The following is a 9,705-nucleotide window of genomic DNA, read 5'->3' as shown; positions in this document are numbered from 1 at the left end:
TGTCAAGAACTTTTCATTTTGTTCTTGATAATGTCTTATTATTAAAATAAAGTTAAATAATTTATAGCTATACATTTGTGGCGACGATTTGTAATACTAATAGTCCGATTGCGGTTGGAAATATCATTACATGTTAATGTTATAAAACCAGTACAATTCATCATCATCATCATCATCATCATCATCATCATCATCATCATCATCATCATCATCATCATCATCATCATCATCATCATCAACAACAACAACAACAACACCAACAACAACAACAACAATGTAAAGTAATAAATAGAATTCCATTTCAATTATTTCCCAAAAATGACTTTAATCTTCACAATTTTGCAATATAAGTATATCTACGACCATAAGCATATATAAGCATCTCGTATATTTAACTTCATGGTTTACACCCCTGTAGGGCCATGTTGAATTTCGTATCATCAATAGTTTTGTCCATGCTTGCAAATTGGTTGTTTTCCAATGTGTGATCATTACTGCTAATGCCACCAGTGACATCAACAAAAATTAAATGAAAGGGAATGCAATTTAGATCCATATACCATTGTTGTGAAAAGCTTGAACCAAGAATCCCTCGCTCTGCGTATAACACACACTGTTGAAAATAAAAGTATTTTTAAAGTGTTAACCGCGCAACAGCAACAAATGTAGCTCAATATCTGAAGACTGTTAAGCGATATTACATTTTTTCGACAGACACCGCAGTTAACAGTCAGTAATTATTTTACACCTCAGTACTCTGAGATAATCTGATTAAAGATATTTTGTAAGAATTCCAATCACAGAAGGACTCCAACCCTGGACATTCGGATCCGAAAGAGATTATTATAACCGACTTGGCAAATTTGCTTGTCTGATAACGTAGATTGTTTTGGGCTCTTTGTTATAATAATACAAATAATCTCAAAGCGAAGAAAAATATTTTCCACTCCAGTAACGTTAAATTAAGCCCTAACACCTGCTAATATGAGGACGTCAGTCATACAACGAGTATAACTAGCCTCACAATTTTAAAAGAACAACTTTAAAGAATATTCAATAGTAACTATGTGGTTTATGAATGACTCGTTCAAATTAACCATGATGAGATCCCCGTGATTGAACCAGTTATGGTGTACGACTCTTTGGACTTGTGGTGACACTTGCCTTCTGATCTGGCCAATACTACTACTACTACCTCTTCTACTACTTCTACTTCTGCTTCTACTACTACTACTTCTACCTACTACTACTTCTACTACTACTACTACTACTACTACTACTACTACTAACTACTACTACTACTACTACTACTACTATACTACTATACTACTACTAAACTACTTACTACTACTACTACTACTACTACTACTACTATTACTCTACTACTACTACTACTACTACTACTACTAATTACTACTACTATCTACTACTACTACTATACTACTACTACTACTACTACTACTACTATACTACTACTATACTACTATACTATAATACTATAATACTAAATATACTATATATAATAAATAATAATAATAATAATAATAATAATAATAATAATAATAATAATAATAATGATAATAATAATTACTTTGTATAGCGCCTCTTTCATCCAAAAGTGCTCGGAACCTCTTATAGATGCGATCATATATATCATTCAATAAAATCAATAAAAACACTCACAAAAAACTGAAAGGAAGTACTTTGTCTTCAAGGAGGTTTTTAAGGTGGACAGAGAATTACGGTGTGTGCTGTCTGCTGAAAGAGCATTCCTCAGAGAGAGAGAGAGAGAGAGAGAGAGAGAGAGAGAGAGAGAGAGAGAGAGAGAGAGAGAGCAGAATGTTCGAAAGCACGTCGTGAAAAAATTTGACATAGGAATCAAATGGTTCAAGTACAAGAAAGCAGGTGAGAGGAGAGAACGTTTCGGATTGTAGATAGAAAGAAGAGATGAGAAACAGTTGGAAGCTGTGCCATGGATCCACTTAAAACAGTAACGGATAATTTTCTAAGGAATCCAACTGCAAGACAGGAGTGAACTGACATTTTTGATTTGGTAACAATAGGAGCAGCTTTATTCTGGAGTAGCTGCAGTCTTATAAGCAAGGTGTTTAGCAAACCGTAGAGGTAGGAGTTGCAATAGTCAAGTCTAGAGGTAATCAATAAATGAACTAGAATTTTGCATGCGTCTTCGTCGATAAGGTTCCTCAAGTGTCCAATATTTCTGATCGAATGTTGGATATTGTCCTATATGAAATCTCAATTTTGTATATTGTGTTAATTAACCGGGTACTCTTAAAAATCATGGATTAAATTTTAAACAATTGGCCCAAAAACTCTTCCTTCAAATATCGATCGATTTATATGACTTTAATCATGGACAAACTATCAAACCCTGGACACCCCCAAGCACTCTAAGATAGTTGCTATTCTGAAGCCTGACAAACCGGCGAAGAAGGCTGACAGTTAGAGTCCAATATCACTTCTGAGTGGCCTGTCAAGACTTATGGAGCGTTTCTTATTGAACCGATGGGGGCGGTCGAAAACACAGTCCTGTCACCCGAGCAGGTGGTATTCGGAGAAGGGAGGTGCACAACGGAACATTCCTTAATTAATCAGGATTTGAACCGAAACGGCAAAGAGTTGCGGTGTTTTAAGATCTATTGGCGGCATACCGGTCCCCATGTATCCAGTAACATATGCAAGAAAAGTTTTTTAAGGCAGCTCAGATTTCATAATATGGGTCTGTAACTATCAACCCCCGTCAGCGGCTAGCTGGCTTCAGAAAAGCAACTGTTCTAACGTGCTTCCACTTTTATGGAAGCTTCCCATTTGCAAGGACGCCAAACATTGCCTCTGCGAGCCAGGCACGTGCCTTCTGGGCCCAGCTACAAAATGATATCGTGATATATGCCATATTTCCCTGTTGCTTTTCTTGGAGCCAATTCTCTAGCTTTTTTTAGAGTCTTCAGATTGTCGTATTCATCTCTCTGTATATCTGTTTATAAAACTAGTTGAATTATTTGTCAGACTCTAAGCATAATGATGCTTTAGGTTTACTCGGAATTTATGACGATATTTGACACATTTTTTTAGCAGCTAAAGTAAATGTTATTGTTGCTTTGACTGTAGTAATCAATCAAAGCTACTGGTATACTTCGAGCTCATAGTCGCTTCCGATTGCTATCATCTATGATTGTCGTAAAAATTAACAAACTCTAACAAAACCCTACAAAAATATCAAACGGTTAAAATGGCCCTCATTTTGGCACAAACAGTTTTGAGACCTTGCGATGGTCTCAGGTTTTAGAGTTTTTGCCAAGTTGCCTGGATCTTTGTCATTTAAATCGATTGATATGTGAAGAAATAGTATTCAGACTAAATTGTTAAATGTGTGTCAGTACGACAGTTAGCTGAATAAATCGATCAAGAAAAAGTTTAGCTTTTCCATAGTTCAATATCTACTAAATGTGCACGAAGCGCTTTGCCAACAACAACACGTAACATAAAGAACTAGACAAGGCGCCTGTTGGATGAGAATACAATTTCTTTTTCAACAGAGGCAACGCTGTTAACGCCAGGTACTCATTTTATACCTGAGTAAGGTGAGGGATTGTGAGTTAAGAGTTTTTTTCATAGGATTCAACTATGAGCCGAACGAGGTTCGAACTCATGACTTTCCAATCCGAATGCTAGTATCACACTACGACCACATAGTCGCATCCTCAGTATTTGGAGGATGAGTTTTCTGACCAAGATTTGAAATACATGTTTGTCCAAAGTAGACAGATGTGTCGTTTTGCAACTTACATGTGATGGGAGATTTGTTTCCACGACTTCGACGCACTGGTTATCAAAGGGACTTCTCTTTTTTCATTTTTTACAAACCTGGGACTTTTTATTTCGTTCGTACTTCTCTCCACTTGCCATATCGTATACAATGTTGAATGTGGGTGATTCTTCAAAGACGTTCTTTTTGGTAAAATCAACGACATATGTCACTGGGTCCGTGGGATCTCCTGGTTTAAGTGTAAACTGTCAGGAAAACAACATCTGGTTTTCCCGAGGACCGAAGGCAACATCATGGCTACAAATAGAAGGAGTTTCATTCTGACTTGTTGAAGATGATCTGAAAACAAAGTTTAAAAATTACAAGTAAGAATTGTTTCAGTTCTGACTTTATTTTACATTTCCAATAGATGGACATTTATGTTCTGTTTTTTCCCCCATGAATATAGTTGATTCTTTTTTGAATTAAAACATATTATGTGATATATATATATATATATATATATATATATATATATATATATATAATATATATATATATATATATATATATATATATATATATATATATATATATATATATATATATATATTTGGGTCATTATCAAAATAATCGAAATGTAGAAATTTTTACATTGTTAACTAATAAGTAGATAAATAAAGAGGAAATTTAGAAGGTAAATAACATAGAATTTTGTCATAGCCAATATCGACCAAAGCTAGAATTTCCATTCTAACATGTTATTTGGTTGTAGTAACAAGAGAGAAATTAAATCAAAGTATTTGCTAAAAGGCAAATAACATAAAACTTAAATAGATTCATAATAATGATGCGAATTATAGAGGATGAAAAATAGCGAGATGAAAACAGAGAATAAAAATATCATGGCGTCAAAAAGCAAAACTCGTGATCCAATTGCTTCGTCGTTACTCTCCGGCTGGCTGAGATATATATATATATATATATATATATATATATATATATATATATATATATATAGAGAGAGAGAGAGAGAGAGAGAGAGAGAGAGGGGGGGGGGAGGGAGAGAGGGGATATAATATATATATATATTATATATATATATATATATATATATATATATATATATATATATAATCAGCAACCCCAGTGCAAACCAGCCATTGTCAATTGGATCCCGAATTTGGCTCTCTGACACTTCAATGTTCTTATTCTCTGTTTTCACCTGACACGTCTCCATTACTTATTTTTCTCATCACACATTTCAAACATATATTTTTGCTTCAAATACAAACAACTGAATATGATGCTTGTGTGTATTTCAATATATTATAGTGAGGCTGTCGGAGTAAGACAAAGGTAAAGTTAGATTCTCACCCATCTAAAAATCCAAAAAATAAGTTAGATAGATTTTAGTAGCTATTCAAAAATACAAAATGAATTACATTAAAATTTCATTTATTCGTCCTCAATGGGGAATTTGTAGGATCAACCCACGATAAGATTGGAATATCCCAGGTATCAACTGTGGTGAGGAGCCGCAAAGTAGTCAGCGCGTAGTGCCTTGTTCTAGGCTACACAACGCGGAAGCTCTTCAAATTCGTTACGTTTTGAGTATACGAAGAAAAAACCAAACCGCTGATCCACACTTAGGAAATTATAACTTAAGTCTCATCTTGTTTGCGTAGCGGACACCAAATGAATAAAACAATCTGGATTTGACTTCGATATAAAAGAAATAGTTGTCTATTTCGTGACCAAGTTTTTCCTGTTGAAATATATTTCTTTGACACGTTCTAAATCTTTATCTATTTTGGAATAACAAAAGTTGTATTTTTTTAAATTTTTCTAATGCTGAGACTCGGGGCAATGTGCCGTGGCTTTTGTAACGAAGATCACGGACTGTGTTAAAATATTTGCTGGCGTGTCCTTATCTGCATTGGCAACACAAAATCGAACGGTGACGTCATCGAGCGACCATATACTTTTGAGCCCGAAATGTTCTGTGTTTAGAATAATTTTATTCTTTTTTGAAGCGGTTCTATTCATATTTCTTTATGACTTTCTAGCAGCTTAGTATCACTTTTAGTAATTTGACAAAGTTTTCTCTGACAATTTGTGAGTTGAATGGTATAATATTCCATGTGGAATCTTACCGGATGTGAAATTATCGATGGCGGCGGATCAAATCTCTGAAGTCCCGATTTTTTTATCGGTGGATCCAATCTCTTAAGTTTACATACGGAATTTTTGGATCATGTTAAATTTAAATTTGGGCGAATCAGACTCTGTTAATAGTTTTTATCAACAGATCGTGAAAATCGGGACTTCAGATGTTTGATCTGTCGATCATCGTTATGATAATTAGGGTATGCACACGATAGGCCAACCTTCATATCAATATAAAAATTTACTGGTTTTCATCCTAAACAAAGAATGTTATCACCAATCAATGTAGGTGATCTTTGTATTTCAGATCATCATTTATTATCTATTGGCAACTGAGGAGGGGGGGGGGCACTAAATTACACAAAGACAAAAAGTATGAGTTGTTTCAAGAGATTTGAAGAAACTTGACATAGAATTATTTAAAGCTGACCCCTCTTACTCTCTAAGGGGTCTCTTATTTAACGAGTGCCCAGTCGCCTGCGTATCACACTGCCAGGGACGAAGTGTTCGGCACGTGGCTAATTTACACACTATACAATATTGGCACTGAGGGATCCCATTCTTCAAATTCCTAATTTTACTCGTAGCGTCTCCCAGTGATACCTGGGATAGAAGAGAACATTTTCAAGGTCTATTTGCACTTTATAATCCTTGATCGTTTGAGCATTAATCCTCCCCACCAGACCGTATCGTACGCCGATACAGCACCAGTTTGATGTTTTCTCTCGATTCCTGCTCCAATATGCTCTGTAAGGGCAATGGCCTGTTCCGTGATGCTCCTCCCTTTCCTAAAGCCCACCTAATCGGGTGGCAGGGTAGCGTCTAGGACCGGCCCCCGTCGGTTTAATAGAACTCGCTCCAACAATGTGTACAAGCAGCTCAGTAGAGATATGGGTCTGTAACTGTCAGCCTCCTTCGTCGGTTTCCATGGCTTCAGAATGAAAAAGATCTTTGCGTGCTACACACTTGTGGGAGTTTTCCTTTTGCAAGGACATCAGACATGGCTTCTGCCACCAGGGCCATGCCCAGATGCTTCTCAATATCGGGATTACGCCGTCTATCCCTGCTGCCTTGCCGTTCTTTACAACTCTAATGCCTGCACCCACTTCTCGGGGACTGCACGGAGAGGTCCAGTCCGACTCCTCCGCAGGTAGCGAGTCCAAAATCGTACGGTACGTCTTGCGAACACGCGCTCAAAAATCTGATTAGGGACCCGTTTGCTATGGTTCTTCATATTCCCGGCAATTGTATCTGCCTCACACTCTGGTGCAGCCTTCGCGTATTTCGGGTACGGATCCAATTTCTTTATCAGTCGCCAACCGACACTTTCCACGGTCTCCTGCCACCATTGCTTCCTTCCTTCTGCCAGAGACTGAAGTAGTCTATCGACTGTCTTATAGCGAGCCATTTGACCGATATGTGACTAGTGAATATCCAATCCGGTGCCCAACAGGCCTCCCCCATACCGGGCCCCATACTTCTATGTTCAATGATTATTGTAGAGGCATACCCCATGCTTGGAAAAAAAGGAACTGGAAACTCTGCTGATTGTTTTCTACAAAACCAAAATAAATCAATAACAAAATTCCCTTTATTCATCCGATAGGAGAAATGTGTCTTTATGGTCTATTCAAAGGGAAGAATGGAATAGCACAGGCGTCAACCGCAACTCAGCGCGGCAAACCAATCTATGGCGAGGTGACTTGCTCAAGGCCACACAGCGCAGCGGATAATCGAACTCGGCACTTTATGCAGAACTGCCTACTTGGAATCTAAAGACTCGTAATTTTTAGGAAATAAAGATTGTCGTCGCTCTAATTAACTTTTAAATTCAACTATTTGCCATCACAATGATTAAATAACACGTTAAAGTCCTTACAATTATGTAGTTGGGCAAAAACTGTCATTTTTTATCAGTTGTAATGACTCAGAGATGTTCATGACGTTCAGAAAGTGGAGCCAAAATTTCGAATTTCTACGAATTGTTCGTAATAGTTGGCATTGATGAACACAAACTTTCCTGACAAGCACCATGAGTCATGAAAGCGCTCGCTGTCATTATATACATATATCATCATCATCATCATCATCATCATCATCATCATCATCATCATCAACACCATCATCATCATCATCATCATCATCAATCCATCATCATCATCCATCATCATCATCATCATCATCATCATCATCATCATCATCATCATCATCATCATCATCATCATCATCAACACATCATCATCATCATCATCATCATCATCATCATCACATCATCATCACATCATCATCATCATCATCATCAACACCATCATCATCGTCATCATCATCTATCCATCATGTCGTCATCATCATTAAATTAGTATATATTATTAAAAATATATATATTATTATATATATATATATATATATATATATATATATATATATATATATATATATATATATGTTTCATTCGTTTTAAATGAACTTATACTAGCTACATGGAAATGTGACAGTCATGAGGAATAAAATTGAAAAATAATTTGACTAACCAGACTGGCACAGAGATTTACGTCGCAAGATTTTGGGAATTATTACTTCCGAATGAATTTCAAACTTGATAACAAGGATTTATATAATGGAGAATTTACTCCCACGTCCTGCATGTTGGAATTGACGTATGGTTTCATCCAATCAAATGTACACACACAATGGGACGATATAGGCCGATCGTCTAATAGATGTGATACTTGATTGATTGTGACGTGACAGCTCAATATATTGTTAAAAGCAGGCGGGGGGTTTGCCGCATAGCGTGAATGTCCCATCCCTTTCCGTGACATACAGTTGATGGCTTTGCCTAGATAGCCTGTAGGGCTGCCAGGTGGCCAAGTACGTTTTCAAATTGGTAAAAATTGGCCACAAAGTGAATCATGTTTCTATTATAAATGTCTATTTATTGCTTTTTCGATGTATGCTTTTACAATTTTCTATAATATCAAGGTTTTTCGATGTCTAGTTGATTGTTTTACCAAACCGAAAAGTTTTTCTTGAGGGTCAAAGTATTTGTAGTGTTTGGCAAGATTTCATTTGGCCACTTTTGAAATTGAAATTGGCGACAAGGAACTCGTTGTAATGCATCGTGTTCTTATGCATTGTCATACCGTACAAGTTGACAGTCAAGATTCCTGTTAATTACTAAGACTCGGCAGGGACTCGTACGCACCTGCGTCGAATAGGCCATTTTTGTATGTAAAGCGACGAATCAATAGTTTCGTAAGAGAGTTTGCTTATAGCAAGTGGATTTAATGAGTTCACAGTGCTTGTATATCAATTAAACTTGGTCATTATATTGAGTAGTTTAGGACAGTTTTACGTTCCAAAGTTAAATGACTGGTCATTATATTGAGTACGAGAAAATGACTTTCTTTGATCGGTATTACTTGGTATTTGGGGATAAAATCATCAAATTATAGTTGGTATTTATTATTTGGGAGTACAGATTAGTTGGGCGTACAGAACGTAAAACCGACGTTTACCAAAAGTAATATTATATCATAAAAGGCGGGTTTAACATTAATATGTAGGAATTGACATTTCAAGTTTGAATATGATATGATCTTATGTTTATGGGATGGACTTGGAATGACATGGAACTATCAAATTTAGTAGGAGGTGTTGTTTAAAAGGAATTGTGGGAAGTTCACAATGAGGGATAAAAATAGAGTGTTTCTGATTCTATTCTATGCTAGATTATTATATTCTACTTCACCATGAGCTGCACTTTCTTA

General features: G+C 36.3%; 1 long non-coding RNA gene across 1 annotated transcript; it reads right to left on the bottom strand.

Annotated features, from left to right (window-relative positions):
• Positions 1-308: 308 nt before the first annotated feature.
• LOC144959903 (uncharacterized) lies at positions 309-8,649 on the bottom strand. The gene is made up of 3 exons (XR_013642706.1): positions 8,467-8,649; positions 3,808-4,126; positions 309-613 (listed from the first exon to the last, which is right to left on the bottom strand). It is a non-coding gene; the product is annotated as an uncharacterized LOC144959903 (long non-coding RNA).
• Positions 8,650-9,705: the final 1,056 nt, after the last annotated feature.

The sequence above is a fragment of the Berghia stephanieae genome, chromosome 14, assembly GCF_034508935.2.
Source record: "Berghia stephanieae isolate SIO BIC M18660-M18661 chromosome 14, UCSD_Bste_1.3, whole genome shotgun sequence".
NCBI lineage: Eukaryota > Metazoa > Mollusca > Gastropoda > Nudibranchia > Aeolidiidae > Berghia > Berghia stephanieae.
Note: the sequence above shows the minus strand (reverse complement) of the source record. Positions and strands in the feature narration are given on the sequence as shown.